The sequence below is a fragment of the Rattus norvegicus genome, chromosome 8 (genome assembly GCF_021556685.1).
Source record: "Rattus norvegicus strain SHRSP/BbbUtx chromosome 8, alternate assembly SHRSP_T2T, whole genome shotgun sequence".
Lineage (NCBI taxonomy): Eukaryota > Metazoa > Chordata > Mammalia > Rodentia > Muridae > Rattus > Rattus norvegicus.
In genome coordinates, this window is record NC_141541.1 from 108,101,932 (window position 1) to 108,121,847 (window position 19,916).

General features: G+C 43.2%; 1 long non-coding RNA gene across 9 annotated transcripts in view; it reads left to right on the forward strand.

The window, feature by feature from the left end:
* Positions 1 to 19,916, forward strand: part of LOC134480090 (uncharacterized) — a 67,278-nt gene that overhangs the window by 41,640 nt on the left and 5,722 nt on the right. For 3 of the 9 annotated variants that reach the window (XR_015627980.1, XR_015627981.1, XR_015627982.1), the window contains 2 exons: positions 3,654 to 4,019; positions 14,712 to 17,757. The exons of 3 other annotated variants lie outside the window; for them this stretch is intronic. This is a non-coding gene — a long non-coding RNA (uncharacterized LOC134480090). Of the gene's footprint in view, positions 1 to 3,653; positions 4,020 to 14,711; positions 17,758 to 19,916 lie in introns of those variants that run through there. 3 more of the 9 variants (XR_015627987.1, XR_015627985.1, XR_015627988.1) reach the window with 2 other exon arrangements.

A 19,916-nucleotide genomic window follows, 5' to 3' on the forward strand; every position in this document is an offset into this window, starting at 1 on the left:
AGCCAGGTGCGAGTCTCAATTGCTGGACTTTATTCTGACATCCTAATAATATGTGAAAATAAAGCTTACCTGTTCACTATTGAGAGAACATGGTCCTCCCTCGTCCCTAAGAACAGCAACTTGTCTTGTAGCCACTAGAGAGCAGTAGCGACTCACTAATGGTGTGCAGGGAGCACCTTCCTGGGGAAAGCAAAGCCAGCATTAGAGACAGTCTGCTAACTGATGAGGAAACTGAGTCCCATGGAGGACAAAGTATTTTCTGAAGTCCACTCAGGGATGAGTGGTACGTTTTGGCATTGAGTTCAAGTTTAGGTTTGTGATCACTAATTTAAAACACATTGTGACACAGAAGATCAATCTATTTAGCCATCTGAACAGAAATAGTACACGTAGGTTAAAAAAAAAAAGCCCAGGTTATTGATAAGAAAAGAAAAGTGATAAGATTCAGTGTGTTACTTATCCTTGAATGTGCTCAAAGGTATCCTGGGACATCCACTACAGGGGTAGGAAATTGTAAGGACTTAGAAGAGACTGTTACCAGAGTAGCATCAGAAAGCCAGGGCATTAGGAAGGGGAGGAAGAATTTGGAGAATTGGAAAGATCAAGTCCAGAGCCAGGCATCCTGGTATTAAAAATAATTATGGCCCAGAGCAGTCAGGAATAATGACACATACACTGCATGCCAGGCAGTCACCACGGGGTTGTTAGCATGGCCTGACCATCAAAGGACTGTAATGAGAATCTGGTACTCTGTGGTCTTGCAAGAGATATGCAATAGTTGCCAACTTGATGCTAGGAAGAGGGGAGTTCAGATGAAGGACTGCCTTCAGCAAACGGCCTGTGGATGTGTCTATGGGGTATTTTCTCAGTTGCTGATTTTGATGTAGGAAGACCCTGCCTACTGTGGGTAGCGCCGTCCCTAGGTAGGTGAGTTTTGGCTGCAGAAGAAGGGCAGCTGCATGGGAACACAAAAGCACGCCAGAAAGCAACACTCCTCCATGGTCTCTACTTCAGTTCCTGCCTCCAGGTTCCTGCTTCGAGTTCCTGCCTTGGTTTCCCCTGTAATGAACTGTGTCCTGTAAACTGAAACAAAGTATTTCTTCTCCCATTCATTTTGGTCATGGTATTTAGCACAGCATCAAAAAACTAAACAGGATTTAAGATGGCATTTCTTAAATCTTAAGATGGCCAGCATTCTCTAAAATGGGCAACAGTTACTTGTGAGCATCTTAAAGCAGGAGCAGGCTTAACCAGCATGCATCTGTATCAGTTAGGGCTAACTTTGTCTATTAAGAAAAGAGAGACAGGCCGGAGAGATGGCTTAGTGGTTAAGGGCACTGACTGCTCTTCCAGAGGTCCTGAGTTCAATTCCCAGCAACTACATGGTGGCTCACAACCATCTGTAATGAGATCTGATGTACTCTTTTGGTGTCTGAAGTGTAGCTCAGTTGGTAGAAGACTTGCCTAGCATGCATGGAGTCCTGGGCACAATCCCCAAATTGCATAACCCAGGCCTAGTGGTGCACACCTATAATCTCGGCACTTGGGGGGAGACAGGAAGATCGAAAGCTGAGAAATCCAAGGTCATCCTCCACACTGCAAGTTGGAAGCCAATATGGACTACATGAGACCCTGTAAACAGAACAGAACAGAACAAAACGAAACAAATAAAAACAAAACGACAGAGACCTCCACTAACAGCGATACAAATAAAACATAGAGACTGGTAGGTTAGCCACGGCGCACGAAGTTCTGCCTCACAAAATGCCATGAGCCTCGGCATTTCTGTTTGTGGTCTTGTACAGTGCCTGGGTTCCCACAAGTACCTCATGCCCCAAGAAGGCTGCTACAGGTGCTAACATTGCATCTGCATTCTGGCCACAAGGCAAGGACGACAGTAAGTGCACGCTGTCTGCTGAGGGAGACAGTACTCACGGAAACACTCGTGGGACTTCTGTCAACATTGCACAGATCAGAACTTGACCACGCAGAAACGAGTCTTGCAAGGGAGGCTGGGAAATGTGCTTCTAGATTGCGCTTCGCTTCCCTTTAACAACATGAAGGCGGCTCGACCTTTTCTTTCATCCTAGCCTCCTCCATATTCTCCAACCTCCCACGTTCTTCTTTCTCCTCCTTCCCTTTCTGTCCGGAGAATGTGCCTGGTCCAAGAAATAAAGATATGGCCACTGCCCTCAGTCTGTGGGGGAGTACAAAGTAAACACATAATCTCCAAGGGAGCTCTAGGCTGTTTTCAGAAGCATGGTGAGCAGCCCCGAGAGAATGTAGGGCTTGATTTGAGGACTGAACGGTGGGATGGGTGCACCCTTGCTCCACATACCCACACCTTCGACTTATTTCAAACTTGGCACTGGGTTCTATAAATAACCTAGATGTGACCTAAAGTCTATCGAAGGATGTGCTTGGCTCAGATGGAAAACCTGCATCATTACATAAGGTCTGGATATTTGCTGGGGAACCTGAAGCCACGCTCTTGCTGCTTCTCAGGACAACTAGAGTTATGTGTGTATCCGGATTCTGGGACACCCACAATTTATTTCGAAGCATTTAACTTCTAGATGAATTTTACACAAATATCACCAGCTTGACATTTCCTTCGTGCAAATGGCTGTTTCTGATGTGTCTGAAGACAAACTTATTTCAGTGGGAAACTTCCAATCCAAATCTTCTCCCCACGGCGTTAATTTGCCCCACAAACGAGTACAGGCCAAGTGTCAGGGGACTCGGTTGAGTCCTAGCTTTGGATCAATCTCTGGAGAATCTCAGGAAGGGCTGTGCTGCCGGAAGTCGAGGAGCCTGCTGTGCATTCCGTCTCTTCTCGTTGAATGCACAGTTTAGAAAATTTTAAACAGTGATAATATTTGCAATTAGAACTCAGTGTGCCAAAAGTTGCTGTCTTCCAGGCCTGGCATGCAATGATATGTGGTTGTGCAGAGCCCCCACATTGCCAGCATCCTGCCTGCTTCTGAACATTTGCATGTGTCTCACCCCTCCAGGCTGCAGGAGCCGCATACTACCCTGGCGTTCTCCAAAACAGGGCTTGTGGAAATATCAGTTCTTGCCGTGCATCAGCTGTTTAGCCTAATTTTCCCATTTTTTTTTCTTTACGGGAATTAAGAATCCCAGCTATAAAGACTATTAATCTATCTCATTTTTTTCATAAATATCTGATATGGAAATGTTAAATGGTTGATTTCTTCATAGTATACGTTCATCTCTTTTAAAACATATTATTATTTTCATGTCACCTTAAGCACGAGCTTATTGGCACAAATTAACTATTGTTTAGAAGTGTGTGGCACTTTCAAGCATAAGTACCATGCATTCTACTGTGACATAATGTCCTCACCTTTTCTAACACTCATAATCAAAACCAATGGATAAAACAATCTAAATGGCAGATGGACTTTACAAGCTGGTCACACCCTCTCAGAAGAGGCCACTGATGCAAATTGTTCCAAATTCTGCATCTTCTCCTTAACACCTTATGGAAAGAAATCACATCAGTGCTAGTTTTTGGAAGTAACACGTTGGTTAATGTGGAATAAGTCAGTGCCTCAGAAATCATGGGACACTAAATATGGGACACTTGGTTAGTTCTAAGTCCATTTCCCCTTCTTATTGATGTTGCCCAGGAGTCTGCTGCCCAGAGTCCTCACCGAGAAGGGGATGAAGCTTGGTCAGAACCTGGACAGCTTATTAACCAACCAGAACGCTGCTATGAAAAGCCCTTCTCGGTCAGCTACGGCGAAACTGCAGTCCTGCCTGCTTCACACATACACCGGAGTTAAAGCAACGCCTCTGCGTGTGGCTCAGATTATGTCAAGAACTGCTCAACTGGCATCTACATAGTTAGCCTGAAGGATAGGGAGAAGTCAAAACAGCACACGCCCGTGACCTCTGATGATCTGAAAGTGCTTCCAACAAGTGTTCCTCCAGGTGTCTCCATGAAGTCTTCCTCCTTTTCAAAACCACCCCAGACCCTGTAAATGAACCTGGAGGTGAGCATGCCTACTTTTTTTTTTTTTTAACTTGTCACAAGCCTATATCCAAATCCTTGGGAGATGCTGCTGCTTGTCCACAAAGCCCAAAGCAATCGAATGCTCATCACATCCTCTGTTAATGCATTTGACGTGAAGGGCTTTTCAGCGGAGCTGGGCTGTGATCGCAGAGCTGTCGGATAGCGGCCATGTGTGCACACCACTCACTTTATGCTGTGTGTACTACCGATATTATTCTGTTCAAAAAAATGAGTCTTCTCATGTTGAAAATTAACTTGGTCTTAATGGAGAAAGTCTAGAGGTCACAAATATGCTACAATTAATTCAGCACTTCTGTCTCTACAGAAGCATCTACAGAGCAACAAATTATGATCATAATTATGGTTGTAGAGCATCAGAGTGCTTGGCAAATTCAGGTAATTCTGTTGAGACAAATGATTTGGAATTGGCTTTGGCCTTAAGTTGAATTACTTGTGGTTTCATCTGGTACATTGCCATGTTGTATACACATGAGAGGAGCCTTAGGGGCAGGATTTTGGTCTGGATGCCAAATCTAAGAAGGGAAAGAAAATGTTATAAATACAGGGTGAGTTCCCTTAAAAATAATTGCCTTGAAAATAACTCTGCTGAAATTCAACACATTGCCTTTCTGTTTCAGGTTATAGGACTTATTATTAGACATCTTAAATACATGTGGCAATTTGCATTTGTAATCCCAGCCCTTGAGGGCAGAGCTTGGAGGATTGTAAGTTCAAAGCCAGCTTGGGATACATAGATGCATAGGGATAAAGAAATGAATGAACTGGCTTCTATCACACCAATACTATGCTCCTCGCTTCTCTTTCTCTTCTACGCGCGTGTGCGCGCGCGCGCACACACACACACACACACACACACACACACAGCCCTCTGCATCTCTGTTTGTCTCTTGTCTCTGTCTCTCTGTGTATAAATGACATCATCATGAGGACTAAGGATGAACAATGAAACACCAGTGCACAGTGCAGTCTGTGTCTGCAAATGGCTCTGTCTTCGCTCAGTACCATTGTCAGCAAGGGACAGCTGATGTTAGAAATTCCAAGGCAGGGGGCTGGAGAGATGGCTCAGTGGTAAAGAGCTCTGACTGTCCTTCCAGAGGTCCTGAGTTCAATTCCCAACAACCACATGGTGGCTCACAACCATCTGTAATGAGATCTGATGCCCTCTTCTGGTGTGTCTGAGGACGGCTACCGTGTACTTATATATAATAAATAAATACATCTTGAAAAAAAACAAAGAAATTCCAAAGCAGAACTTACCAGACCACAATGCATGCTGGGAAGTCAGGTGACTAGGTGGCTTGGTACAACCCATTCTCTCTCTTCCACATTTCTATTTTTTTCCCCGTTGCAGCTCTATCTTCTTTCTCCATCCCTTTTTCCTCTCCTTCCTTGCCTCTCCTACTATTTCCCCATTTTCTTGTAAAAGCTGTGGGTTCAATCCAAGCAAAAGAAATAAGGAGACTCGGGTGAGAAGTTGTTTATGCAACAGGCTTGACTGATTCAAAAAGTTGAAGTGAGGATTCGGTTTGACAATGGCACACGGAGATGGCTTTCTGCCATCAGAGGCCAGGACAACATCTGGTCTAGCAGGAGGCAGACTGAAGGGAGAATGAGATAGTTTGTCCCCAAAGACAGCAGAGAGAATGACAAATTCTTATTTAGGAAATTGTTGTGATAAGAATAGTATTCACGAGGCACTGCTGGCTTGGCGATATGGCCCAGAATGTGCAAGGCTCTGGACTTCATCCTCAGGAACACACACACACACACACACACACACCCCATACACACAACCACCACTACCACCAACACCCCCAACAGCCTCATTCCAATACTGAACGGCACAAACCAGTTTTTCATTTCCAAGATGCAGAGCCACCCTTCTGTGCCTGTTGTAGGTCACAGAATTAGCATGAACTCTCATTAACCAAAGGGCATACTGTTGGCAACTCCCAATGCCACAGAGAAAGGTTTCAATACCATCTGATAATATGTGCAATAAGACCGAGGCAGATGCCTGTAGGAAAGGGCTTTCCTCACTCATGCACTGTTGGAGTTTGAAGGAAGGGTGTGTGTTAAAGATCAACTGTGGAATAGAAACTGGATAGGCCAAGAGAAGAAGGCAGCAAGCAAGATGCAAGCAAGAAGGTTAGCTAGGTAGGATGGCAAGAGAAAAGCAACAGAAATATATTTTGGTCTAAGAATGGGTGGCTGGGAAGACATGTGATGCTTGGCACTGGGTGGCTCTAAGAAAATGCTGCATCTTTTCTACCTGGATCCTGCAGGCAGAGAATGTGGTGCTAGAACCTGGGGTGAGCCTCAGATGACTTCTCAAAGTCATTTTGGACTTGAGGAACATGCTGATTACTTCTTGCACCTAGTTCCCACACCTTAACTTTTCAAAATACCTTGAGCTTCTTAGAGAGCTAAATGACAAACCCAGTATATCTAGCACTTGGTCAGGGGTGGTGTCCTGGGTGTTTGTGGAGAGCACTGAGACTCCCTTAATGGGAAGAAAACACAGCCTGCTTTTGGATGCATTTGTCTTAAAAGTGTGAGAAGCTGTTTTTTAAAAAAGTGTGATTGCTTCCTTCATTTGTTCAGAGGCTATATTCTCCGTCCGCCGCGTGTCTTAGTTAAATTCTGCCCTTTCCGCCTGTGTTGGATGTCGGAACTCATTAATTGGAACGAGTTTTGTTCAGCAAGCTCAGGCTTCCTTCTTGTCTGGCCCTCTTCTCCAGCTACACCTCTCGGCTTCTGAAAGCAAGGACAGGTCATTCGCTCCTGTCCTGAGCATTTTGATGAAATGTTCTCATGAATATACCTGTGTGTGTGTGTGTGTGTGTGTGCACAAAGGCATGAAAGCTTGTTTTTAATCGCAAGTGTTTTGTTTCCCTTGATTTTTAAACTTTAAATGGAGCTCACACTTCCCCTTGGAGGCTGGTGTTCCAGGCCCCTTTATGTCTCTACGTCCATGTTTTCATGGTGCAGTATAATAGCTTTTGTTTCAGAAGTACAGGGCAAGAGGACCTCAAATGACAGAGGTCTGGATTATATCCATAACGTGAGATTTGGATGGCAAAGCGAAGGTTAGGGGACAGTGACAGTGAGTGTTTTCCTTCAGTGAGCCCGAGTCCTTCTAACAACGTGGGCACAACGGGCGCTGTTCTGAGCACACAACAGTCTCTGGCGACAGAAGCATAGACACACTCACTCACGTCTTACACAATGGGGCCAGCGCTGCAACCTTGCCCAGCAGGATGGCACCAGATCCTCGGGGGTTATTGTTATACAGACAAAAAGAACTTTTTCTCCTGTGTCTCCGCTGAGCCTTGTGTGTAAACATTACTGGTTCAGAAAAAATAGAATTTTGTTTTCCTCATTCTATTCCTCTTTCTCTCTCTGAAGTGAACAGACTAAAGGAAATTTCAGCTTTGGATTCAGATCCAGGAAACCCCGTAGAAAACTTAAAATGAAAAATAAGAGAGAGATAGAGGGGGAAAATGAAAGATGTCCTGGATCCCTGGATCCCACTGCTAGTGACCTAGGGGGATGTAGGTGAGGTTTTCAATGACTGAGTTGGTTAAATTCCTTTCAAGGTGTCTGGTCACTGTGGGCACAGCTCGCTTTTAAGACAACATGCTTGCACTCAAGAGCCTCTCATTTTCTGTGAAACAGGGACATTGGGTGATAGGTCCTTTATTCTAACTCCAAGTCTAGAAAGATTGGCTCTGTCCATAGTCATGATCACTTGGGAGGTTATAATGATTTTCTTTTCAATTACTGCCCACTCCATTTTAAAGAGGGGATCATTGACTGAAGCAGATGACCACAGCTACTGTGTGGGGTGGACTGAAGCAGGCTTCACATGTGGTTAACTAAAGAAGCCAGACAGCCTTGGTCTGGAGCAGAGTATTCTGGATCTTAATTCCAGCTTTATCACTTAGTACCTGTGAGACTATCTCTATGTAACTTAGGTGTCCATCCAAGGTCTTGTTTTTCCCAAGTGTAAAATAGGGGTAATAGTAGTGTTTATTTAAGGGCAGTTGCGTAATTAAATGGGAAACATCCAAAGTCCATGAAAGAAGGGCTGGAGATATGGATGTTGGTTAAGAGACCTGGCTTCTCTTGCAGTGGACTCATGTTTGGTTTTCAGCACACATGCAATAACTCACAGGCAGCTGTAACTCCAGGTCCAATCAACTCTCTCTTTTACCTCCATGTGCACCAGGCACATACATGGTGCACATTCTTACCTGAAGGCAAAACACCCAGACATGCGAAAAACCAGCCACCAAACAAACCCATGAAGGGCTGCTTTGTTCTTCTAGACTAGAGCTGCTGCCGATTTTCCTCCACCCAAACTGCTAGCTGAACTAAAGGAGGCCTAGCCTCTGTCTGTAGCCTGCCCTGTGGTCAGGAAGTCGATCTCTACTGTTTCATTCACACTCTCTATCCCTTTGATAAAGTAAGCGGGACAGGTCTGGTCTAGATACCTGAGACATTAATGCTTTTGACCAAATGGAGGGCCTCTCGGATGTTTTCTACCAAGCTGTCTTTCTCATTTCTTGCCAGTGAAATATTTTTATTTTTGTTTTCATTTAAAACATTTCCCTTCAGTCTTAAATCACAATTTTGTCTTAGAAGTAGAGCAAAACTAAGCCAAACAGTCAAACATCTGATATTTTAACAATTTATAAATGATTTTTTTTACTTGTAGTGCTTCTTTTTACTTCATGTGAATAGTATTTTTGACAGAATCAAATTTGAATGTGGAACTCCAGTAGGAGAGACTTTCTGCTCATCCTCCAAAAGGAATGTAATCTAAAAAAATTACTAGATATGGATGTATATTTATAAGCATAAAGAAGCTACACATTAATTTTAATGACACATGAACATAAAACATGAATTGTGGCTGAAGTGTTGTATTTGGGTAAGCAAAATGAAGTTCTTTTAGCTGGTGGGATTGAGACAGGGCAATAGCTATGGTCCTGGAGAGCTGTGTGCACATCTCTGGAGGAGACTGGATTGATGGATTTGTCAGTAACAGAAGCAAGAGTACTTGAAGGATAAGAGAAGGCAAAGAATGTGTTACTAGAATGTTCTAGATTAAAAACATCCTACTTGTGTGTGCCTGACTCAGGGTGAATTGGAGTAACTGTCATCAAAGTTGATTACATGGAAACTCCTAGCTTGGTTCTCTTCCTTACATTTACTGTGGAAATGGAATTAAGTGTTGGCATGGGTCACAATTGGAGGTCAAAGCATCACTAGGAGTTCCTGGGGGGCGCTACATGCAATATTTATGTAAAGAGGCAAACGGACCTCTCACGTTCTGTATCAGTTGCTTAGTTGACAAATGATTTATGCTTTTGGGTTTCAGTTCCATTATCTGTAATCTGAGAACGATAGCAGCAGTTGCCTCCTGGATAGTTGGAAGGATGGCAAGCTCAGTGTTGGACATGTAGAAAGGTTCAAGCAGGACTCACCAATCACCACCATCACTGTCATCAGCACCACCATCAAACAGAGAAGCAGTACCATCGGGGACCACCTTTGGTATATTCTTGTGGACTGATTAATGGTGGCCCATTCCATCTAGAACTCATGGACCTCCTGCTTGGTAGTTTGCCATTTCTAATACCCTACCAAACGATCCAGGGACAACACCTTACTGGAGCTAAACACTTCTACTTCAAAGATTTCCCCTTTAGAGTCAATGGACTAGGCTCGTGTTTGAAATTAAAACATTATCAGATAAATGTAGGCACCGAGTGCTGGTCAAGAATGTGCTTGACTGTCAGCTTCAGCCACATGAACCATTTTTTTTTACTTGAGAGGTTGATTATGCATCATGTTGATTTCAAGCCCAGAGGCCATCAAGGGTATCCTTGATGCTAAAGATATCACCATTTTAATGATCTCAGCTGAAGAGCATTTAAAAAAAAAAAGGAGTGCTGTGCTTTCAGACCTTAAGACTTATTGCTTGTATTTTCACAGCTTTCTTAAAGTAAAAAGGGGTGTTGTGGAAAATGATAAAATTTATCATTTATAGCGAAATATTAATGTAGCAGCAGGAGATTCGATGAGGCCATCTATCTATGAGCATTCAGACTTCAAAGGAAGCATAAACATGAAATTAATGGTTTGTCTAGTGTAAGAGACAAATAAATGCAAATGTGGGCTCATTAATATCAAGTGGATGACTTCTTGGTTTATGGGGTTTGGATTGATTTTGTCAAAGGCCAATAGATTTATTTTAAAAAGTCTTTGGAATTTAGCATCCATACACCCATTATTGAGAGAAATAAACCTCACAGCACTCCTGCACGGCCTCTCTTCCTCCTCCTCTTTCCCCCATCTTAGATGTTGCTTTACTGAGATAAAGTTCTCACATTAGGACTTACTTTCACACTGAAATATGTCCCTTGTAGGAGCCGCTATAAACGTCAGCATTTTCCGCAGCATTAGTTTATGGGCAGAGTGAATTTTAATGGCATCATAATCTCATGGCAATCAATTGCGGTGCTTGGGGGGGAAAAAAAGCTCTGGTGGTGTCCATTAAATGGGCTTTGCATCACTTTTAATGCCCTGAAATCTTGAAGTCTCTCTCTGTCTTGCCTATTTGTATATAGACAAAGTAGTTTTTCTTTTTCTCCCCATTTTAGGCTGCAGCAGCATTAAATACTTTTAGCTACAGTTTAATTCTCTGACAAGGAGGCAAAAATACCTTCCTTCTTTCACTTGAACAAAAAAGTTACAGGTCTGTTGGTTCTGATACAATGTGGAAAACCAGGGCAGGGTAGGGTTTCGGTGGCTTTTTAACTTAGATCTAGATTGGCGAGTACCTCCGTTATGGGGTCTAGCTGTGGTGGTCCAGGTACCGTGAAGAAACCAAACACAGCAGTGCCTACTCTCTCTGACCTCTACTTCTCGATGCCCATCTTCATCTCTGCCTCTGATTTGAGCGTGGACCCCGTTTCTGTCTCTGTCGATCATTTCTCGCAAGTGAGGATCCTAGCAACCATTTGGGTTATCAGTTACTCGGTTGAGTCGTCTGTCTTCTTCTCCTTCTGCTCATCTGTTTTGTCTTCAGGAGACAACATGAATCACGTATCTACTGCTTTTTTCTGAGGATATTTTTCCGGTTACTCATGCTTTGGTGACACTTTCTTGAACAAGTGAATGTGGGCTTGGGGTTTGAGGTTGGTTTCTCCCTCAAAAACAAAGAAAAAAAAAGTCAAGCAAAACAAACAAAACCCCACAAAGCCTTCCTAAGCAAGGGAAATAATACTAGCCATGGGGAGTTCAGCCCAGAGTCTAACACATGACAGCCTGGAGAGGAGTGGAGTTAGCTGTGACTGGACTTCCTGTCTCCACTAAATGGATGATGAAAAAAATGTATCAGGCGTTAAGCTACCAAGATGGAGAAAAGGGGGTGCCACAGGAACAAATGTTGGGCTCCTTCCCGTAACCATCACAGGAGAAGCATCGGAGTCAGAGGATGGCAGAGACACTCCCTGCTGTAGAATGACTGCAGCAAGATGCACTAGCTGGCACCATTCCCAAAAGCCATGGCCTAGAATCTCTCTCCCACCCTTAATTCTCCCCTCTGTCAGTCTAGCTCACCCATCCAGAGCCTCGGCTTGACTGAGGTTGACCTCAAATGCATGCTGTGCTCTGTGGGACTTGACACCCGAAAGCCATAGTTGATTTTCCTCTCAGAAGAAACATTTTGCAGATACCAATTGTTATTAATTTTTAAAGGTGAGATAAAAAGGAATGGGTTTTATTATGGGATTTCATATGCATGACCTTTCTTGGAATTTCATCTGTCCATCTGTCTATTTATAGCAGGCAGACTATGCCCTCTTGATTTAATTAAGTAGCTAATATAGTATCCATTTCCTTCTAGATTTTTCAGGTTTTGAAAAAGTTTCTAAGCATATCCTAATATTTTGGTTTATTGAGTGGTCCTATCCCGATTAACCTGATGAAGGAGATCCCTCAGAGGGCTTAGAGGACTTTACCGGAGGATTCTGGGGATTGTCAAGTTGGCAACCCGTAAGAAGTATCACAGTAACAGGACAGAATCTGTCTGCTCATGGAATCGCTCCCTAACCAAAACCTACAACTGGATTTGAAGCCTGGGACAGCTATGGGCTGGTCCTGGTGGAAGGACTGCCAGCCTCCACTTGGCTTCCTTTTGGAGGGCAGCTTCCGCTCTCCCTCCCTGCGTCAGAGAGACACAGCGGAAGCTGTGCTCAGCCTGGCTTGTTCTTGTTTTCTGCTGTGCCACTTGGCTTTTTCTCCACATTTCCAGGCTCATTTTTACTTCTTTCTTGAAATCCTAAAGCTCTTCCTTCCTTTCTCTCTTTGAAGCATAGCCAGTTTCTCCTTCTTTCTTTCTTATTTTGTCACCTCCAGGTGAAACGGAGGCAGCTTTTAGCCCATCAACTCTGAGAGAATGTCGTAGCTTTAAACATCTGGCAATTAAGCCTTGTCAGTGTTTCGAGCTTTTTGGTGACCCTAATTTGCTGCTCTTTCAAGGATTCCCACGCTTCTCTTAAAAGAACCTTTTAGAATGGGCAAGATGGCTCGGCGGGTAAAGATTCCTGCAGCCAACCTGCGGACTGGAGTTCATCTTCTGACCCAGATAGAAGAGAACTGGCTGCCACAAGTTGTCCTTTGATCTTCAAAGTTGTACCATGGTTTGTGTGTATACACACAGAAACACAGGCTCTCATACACACACACACACACACACACACACACACACACACATACACACCACACTAAATGTAATTAAAATAGTAAAGTAGCTTTTTATTACACGCTGTACATAGCATAAGACTCACCTTTTAAGAAGCACACACTTTAGTGAGTGGCGTTAAGTACATATACTTTTGTGTAATCAAAACTGTCCATCCTCAGAATGTTTACAATTTCTCTAACTGAAGCCCACACCCCCTTCACCATTATACTTTCTGTTTTTCTTTCAGTGTGGACTCTGGTTGGTGCCTGTGTAAGTGGGACTGAATGCTATTGGTTCTTTTGTGACTGGTTCATTTCACTTATCACAACATCCTAACATTTTATTCATGTGGTAGCATGTATTCCATGTATTCCATTTCTTTATAAGACTGAGTAATTCTCTCACTCCCTTCTATATACACACAAAATGTGTGTGTGTGTGTGTGTGTGTGTGTGTATGTGTGTGTGTGTGTGTGTGTGTATGTGTGTGTGTGTGTGTGTGTGTGTGTGTGTGTGTGTGTGTGTGTATATCTTAGTCCCGTTCCTGTGGCTTTGGTAGAATTCCCCGACCGAGAAACTTATGGGAGAAAGAGTTTGTTTGGCTCATTGCTGCAGGTTAAGCTCTTTAGGCAGGAAATGGAGGCACTTGGTCTGCAGTCAGAGAAAAGGGGCCAATAACAACGTGTGCTCAGTTTGCTCTCTCCACTCTGATGCAGCTTAGAGCTCCTTCCTAGGGCATGCTCTAGGCATAGGTCTTCCTTTGTCAACCAAAGCAATCAAGGTAACGCCCTATAAACGTGCCCACAGGCTATTCTAGACAGTTCCTCTCTGAGACCCCCTTCCTAGGTGAGTCCAACCGAGTTAAGTGGACAGTTTAAACTAACCACCACAAAACCACTAATAGTCTCAAGTCACTGCTGTCTTGTGTTTTGTGGTTTTGCTCATTCGTTTATGTGATTGTGGCAGTGTTGGAGACCAGACCTTTAGAATGCTAGGCAAGTGCTATTCTTCTGCTCTACACACACACACCAGTGTCTCTGGTAGAGTCACGCCAGCTCTTCCTACCTTCGAGCTCCATCTTCTTCTCTAAACTTGTGTCCAGTAGTGACGTGGGCACGACAGAAGGGGCGATTATTGGCCTGGGTACCTTCCTTGATCTGCCTTTTGCCACGTGTCATTTGGAAGCTGACCCGAAGGAAGCAAGTGAGATGTCGGATTGTCACTCATTACAGAGCACTGCATTGTATGAGCGCCCAGTTAAGTAAATGTAAAGGAAATGTTACGTGACTTTAATTAAGTGGGAAATGATGGTTGGAGATGCGGCTAACAATAGCAGTGTAAGTGAACGTGGAGTTCACCAAGCCCACCCTTCTCCATCGCTCTTGGATGAGTGCTTCATCAGTCATCATGTGAGGCAAAAAGAATGAAGATCTAATCAAGTATGAAGGGAAGAGGAGCAAACACAAGTTCCAAATTATAGACTATTAGAGATATGAATCATACCCGCTGCCCTTAAAGAAAAGCCCTTTACCCGTGTTGTACATTGACCTTGAGATGTTAACCAGAATTTTAAAAAGCTAGTGACTCATAAAACGCAGACAATTGACGAGTGAGAGATAGCATCTTTATGACTTTTTCCAAAAAATGTTCAAAGTGATATTTCAGAAGCACTCAGAGTTTGTGATATTTGGTACACTGCTTAGAAATTTCAAATTAAACTTAGTAATAGAAATAACAGAGAAATCTCTGTGAACTCCTTATTTGGGAGTGGTACGGAGAGAAGAAGGGGATTGGGAAGGCAGGGTCCTTGCTGTGGTGAAACCGAACTCTGCGGTAGCAATCACACGCAGTGACTGATTGATGCTTTTCCCTCCCCTTTGTCAACTTTACGCAGACACAGAAACATGGCTGAAGATTTGACTAAATATTGGGAAAGCTCGAGCGGCATGAGGATGTTTTCTGGACCATTTGATGAAAGCACAGAAATTTCATGGACACTTACTTCGCTTGATGGCATTTGCAGCTGGAGGCAGATTCAGGATGTCAGTGTTCTGTGTAGGAGGAGATGAACATCCCCGGACCCCTACACTCGCAGTAGTCATAGCCTCTCATGTTGGTCCTCTTTTGTTTTTATTTTTATTCTTAATTTTGCGTGTGAGTGTATGTGTGTGTCTATATGTACAAATGTGCACAAATATACAGGTATCCGTGGAGGCTCTGGTTCTCCTAAAGCTGGAGTTGTGAGCTACTAGATGTGAGCGTGGGAAACTGGACTTGCGCCCTCTGCCGGCCCTTATATCCTCTTAGCCACTGAGCCATCTCTTCAGCCATGATAGAACTTTCTTACCTGTTATGTTTATTTGTAAATAGCCTCCCAATATACTGTATTTTATTCATAGAATACCATTTAGCAATAAAAGGTAACTGGATCAACTTATTACATGCATATAGACAATTGAGTTTTTAAAACTCGGAAACTTCTTTAATTTAAACTATTAGTTCAAATAGGCTGGTGAACAATACGGTGGGAGAGAAGCAAAGGGGTGAGGAAGAGGAGATAGAAGGAGGGATATTTGGGAATGAAAAGCTCTGAGTGGACATGGGTGAGGAAAGGAATAGGGAGGAAGAAGAAGCAGACGGAGGACTAACCAAAACTAAGGATGTTGGGAAGTCTTATGGAGACTCAGCGCTTTACATGTTTAATTAGAACATGTGAGTTTTAAAATGAGATGTCAGAGCCCAGAAGACTAAAATGTCTACTTAGTAGTGTCTCTTTTCTGGATGGGACAGGGAAGCTATACCCAGGAAATCTCAACAGTAAGGCTACCTAAGCAGAACTGCATGATGATATCACCAGCTGGCACGGCAGTTTGGATGGGGCAAATTTCCCAAGACCTTCCCCTAGATGAAGAGCTACGGCTAAGGAATGGCTGCTGAGAGAGAGGGGATCAGTTTTCTCCACAGACAAGTTCTGTGATAGGTTATCCAGTCCTGAGTGGTCAGTCCTAAACACGTGTACACAAAAGTTACAGTAAATGGTGTCTGGGTAGGGTGTGTGTGTGTGTGTGTGTGTGTGTGTGTGTGTGTGTGTGTGTCTATGTTTATGGTCTTTCTAACAGTCAATCTTCAGCAATCTTCAGCAGCATACAGTGAGTCTTATATTTGAACCTCTCCTAGACACTAATACCCACCCTACCACACTGTCTGTAATGGTTATATAAATGGCAGAAAACCTCTGAACAGGAAGGGAAATGACTTCAGAACATAGGACCAAACACTGATAATGAAAACAGCCAGACAAATGACAAATGACAACAGACAGGGAAATATAGAAGTTGACCTTAACTGTACAGAATTCGATATAAAAAGCAACTTCTCAAAACGAGTGAAAGAGCTTGGTGTTGTGACAACTACATAACAATTTGGTTTTAAAAGTCTGTACCTCACAGTATCCATCATCTACGCCATGCAGAAGCTCACTGTGTAGAGAGTAGATAGTCTGTCACTGCATTGGTAGAGATAAAGTGTGGTTATAGTTGTTCACAAATGACATAGTAACCAGGCTTGGTCTTGGACACAGCACTGATGCAGAATGCTATTGTCCAAAAGAGGAAGTGTACTGGAAGCTCTTCCAAGTCTGAGATGCTATGACTGATCTTCTCTGTACCTCAGCGCATGAAGCAGTAAGAATCCAGAAACCTCAATTGTCCTCATGTAATATAAATATCCAATAGGAGGCCAACAAGATCCCAGCCAAAATTTATCTAGAAAGCTTCTGCATAGAAGTAGCTAGATTACCCCCTGAGAAGAAGGAAAAGCAATTGCCTAAGTAGCCATTACAACAACCACTTCCATAAAGGTAGATTAAAAAGAGTCAGAAAGGGAGAGGGTATATACCTTAAAGTCATGAAGAGCGCTCTCTCTCTCTCTCGTGTGTGTGTGTGTGTGTGTGTGTGTGTGTGTGTGTGTGTGTGTGTGTGAAATTGTGGAGCTCTCAGAGGGCACCACACGGATTCGAGAATTTCACAAAAGTGAGTCAACTAACGCTGTATTCCTTCCATGGAGTAAGTTTATGAATAGAGAGGGGTTCCAGTGAACCACCTGGTGTATGGGGCTCTTGTCACATGGTAATTGAACTGTGAGCTGGCACCTGAGGTGAAATGAGTCATTGGACGAGCTCTAAAAAGGAAGCCAATGTTATATGGTTGTGTTTTCAGTCTTCAAAGATGTTTCCTTCCCTCGGCCCCCAGGATTGACCATTTCAGAGTTATATACAGAAACCAATAGTCTCATTGACTATCAATCATTGGCCCACAAATGGTTTTGTGGGCCTGACTTGGATGTATTGTGCAGAGCCCTCCATTTCTGATAGAGATGGCAACTTTAATGACAGCAGTGGAGGGGGGATGGGGGGGGGTGAGACTCATGACAGAGTCAGCCTGCTTTCCTGGTAGTGTCTGTGGGAAGAGAGAAAGAGCGAGAAGTGGAAGATACTACTAAGGGTGTGAGGATGTGTACCAGTGAAGACAACCGAGTCTTTAGGTTGGGGGGTTTTGTCTGGGGAAGTATGGCCAGTTCCTATTACACTTTTGGAAAGCTCAACTCAGTATGCCCCTGCCCGCTGCACCCCCCCCCCACCCCCACCAAAAGATTCATAAGATGGAGCGCTGCCTCAAGCAATGTGGTAGCCAGGGGTTTCAGACTGAACATGCCTCCCAAGTACTGGAAATAACGGAAGCCCATGGAAGAGCAAGTCTCATTAGGCCTATCAGTGGGACGCTGGTCTTTTTGATCTCTGCCTGCGTGCTAAGGGAAGGGTAAGTGAGGCTTCTTTTCATCTTTTCCACCACACTTTAAAGGGCTGCCGTAATGTTCCCACCAACTAAATCATTTTCATTTCCAACTCTAATCAATTTGTGAATAAATATCCTTTGGAGATGTGAGCTGCTTTAAGTGATGCCTGCCTTTCCACCTTTAATCTACAACACTGCATTTCTCTTGAGGGAAAATAGCCCCTGTGTCTTTATCCTGTAGGCAGCACACCTCCGTTCCTATTACTACATAATAATGGCCTTGGTAGGTGCATAAAAGGTTGTACATGTTCTACAAAAAATGAGGGGCTATTCACCCTTGCTACCTTTAATCTCCCACATTCTCCTGTTAATGAGTGTAAATTAGCAAAGCCATTTCCCAGTCTTTATCTAACACAATACCGGTGGCAGGTCATTCTCAGGAAGGGCTTTTTTGTAAATATTATAATTGGTGGTATTATCTTTAATCTTTTGTGGTGTGAAAATCAAGGACAACGTGAACCTTGATACAAAGTAAAAATTTGGTATAAGTTTTAGGTGATAAAAATGAATACCTGAGTCAGGTCTACTTCCTCTAGAATGTTCTCAAAGGCTTCAAAAGTAAGATAAATATAAACTTATTTGGTAATACTTTTTTTCTACAAATTGTCTAACTGCTTTGATCAGATGAGAGCCAATTAGATTCTCTGTCCTAAATTCAAAAGGACCAGGAGCTAAGCACTTTCCGAAATGGTTTGAATACATCAAACTAATTGCTCCTAATGAGGCATTTTCTTCTGGGAGCCTTTCAGTTGCTTCAAATGCATTCATGTCAAATTTCCAGCTGGAGTTGGTAAACTAAATCAACTGAGTGACCTCTCTTCTCTACCAAAATTCTAAAGGTGTGTGGAAATTCTAAACCCAATGGAGACAAAAAGGCCTGTGACAGATTTAGGAACCGGTGTGGAGCATGACGAAGAGACTTCAAACTCTGAAGAACTTGTGAGGCATTAAAGGAATCTGGACAGAAACTTATAGAAAAGTCAGTTGTGTGCTTTAAAAGTCCACCTGTCATCATCACTGGCCATGGAGGACTCGACCAGTAGATTTTTCCCAGTGGAATACAAGAAAAAAATAGATTTAGCTTAAGATAGATCAGGACGTGGTGGTTTGGAGGAAGTTTGAGCTAAGAAAACTCATTGTACTTCAAGCTGAAATCATAAATTCATACACACAGACAAAAAGACAGGCAGGCTGGCTGGACATTTTAAACCTGGGTCAGTTGGTAGGAGCCTTGCTAATTAGAATGAAATACTCACATCCTCAAAACAATCATTTGAACACTGGAAATTGGTCTAAAAATGATGGCACAGGACTATGGTGTAAGTGCTCAAATAGCAATAAAACGATTCCCTCAAACCGTATCCGACATAGCAGCGAGAGGCCCTGAGTCCATTTAACTCTTGGGCAGCCTTTTTTGTTGTTTGTTTGTTTGTTTGTGCTTTCCGTGACTTTAATTAAGAACCAGGAGTGTTTTAGATGTCTCTAGTAGAAGGTAGAAGAACGTTCAGGAAGAGAACCATGATAGACATCTTTGAGAACTGCACCGAAACCTGAATACAGGGTGGTTGCTTTCCATCAGAACTCAGTCTTCCTGGGGTCGTGGTGGCAGGGGGTAGCAGCTCTTTTCTCAATGGGTGGTTCTCCAGAGTCAGTGGTGACATGGAGGGAAGCATTGAAGGCTCATCATCTACTCCAAGGACGAGAATCAAATGTGACAACTGGCTGGATGCTTGCTTGTCTTCCACTCACAGCTACAGCCGGGTCCCTCAAACGCACCTGTGGCGATACAAATTCCAGAGCCTCATGGTACATCAGGGACTGGTTGAGCCGTGCACCGGCTGGAAGGTTGTCAGTTGTCTTGGAGTGAAAATTGAAACATCATGTGTCACATGGGTTTAGATTGCATGATCGCGTGTCTACAGAAATAGCTACGGGACCATACACTTAAAATGCATACATACGCACACCTAAAAACTACAAATATTGTGGGATATTTCTGAAAGTTTTTCAGAACAATATAAATTGCCAAAATTTGCCTAAGAAAATATAGTATATATGGAAAGGACACAAACAATATAAATTAAAGAAAAATAAAAAGATTTGCCAAAATAAGCTAAGGTTATTATGTATACACACATACACACACACACACAAATATTACACACATTATTATGTATACACACATACACACAAGATTTACAAGCGTATATCTAGTGATAATTGTTTATTATCTAGGTTTGAATAGA